The following is a 1,078-nucleotide window of genomic DNA, read 5'->3' as shown; positions in this document are numbered from 1 at the left end:
CAATAATTTCATTTGAAAAGTTCTCATCTAATGTAACTTTATGGTGTTGTGTAAGATTTGAGCTATGGCTAACTTTCATATTCATCATTTTTATATGACCAGTAAGATATAGGCCATAGGTAAAGATTATGCCCTACACCCTTCATTTTATTCATAGGGTTTTGATCCAGTTAGAATTCTCTAATGTTGAGCAAAGAAGATGCTAGGTGCCTCCCTTTCTCTAGTATAACTTTCTGATTTCATATAAGGCATTATTGTGGCTAAAGGTAATCTCACATTTATTACATTTGTCTGCTATTATATTAAGATTTAGACTATGGTTAAAGTCTTTGTACATGCATTATATTCAGATTCCCAGTTTTCACAACATTCATAGTGTCCCTCTACTATGAATCCTCTGATTTGAACCATTACCATACTGATAATATTCAGTTTTTTCTCTTCAGAACAAATTACCTCATACTGTGAAAGTGCTGAGTTGTTTGGTAGTATCTACCAAAGCCACCAAATGTAGATATGCCTCAGGACCCAGAAATTCCACTCCTAAGTATATACACGAGGGAAATAAATACATGTACATCTAAAGACTAATATATTCACAAAAGCATTACTTATTATGACCCTAAGCTGTAAACAAAGAAAAAGTCCACTAATAGATGGGATGTGTTGCAATATCCTTATCTAATAAAAGAGAAACATGGTAATTGGCGTACGACCGCTACCCTTCCCATTGGCTAATCAGCGAGATATGCAAATTAACTTCCAGCCAAGATGGCAGCCGGCAGCCAGGCAACTTGAAACTAACATGAGGCTTGCTTGCTTAAGTGACGGAGGACTCCAACATTCCCCGCCTGCCTTGCTGGCCTCTGAGCTGCAATTCTAAGCAACTATGTAACAAATATAGAAGCTAAACAAAACCCCAGAAACCTGCTTTAGTCCACCGAGCTTCAGCCAGCAGGATTGCAACATTGTAAACAAAGGCCAGAAACCTACTTTCAGCAGCAGAGGCCTAAGAGCTGGAGCCAAGCCTCAAAGCTAAAGCTGGCCCAGAATAAAAAAAAAAAGAAAAGAAAAAAAA

This window comes from Myotis davidii, unplaced genomic scaffold, assembly GCF_000327345.1.
Source record: "Myotis davidii unplaced genomic scaffold, ASM32734v1 scaffold2064, whole genome shotgun sequence".
NCBI classification, from domain to species: Eukaryota; Metazoa; Chordata; class Mammalia; order Chiroptera; family Vespertilionidae; genus Myotis; species Myotis davidii.
Note: the sequence above shows the minus strand (reverse complement) of the source record.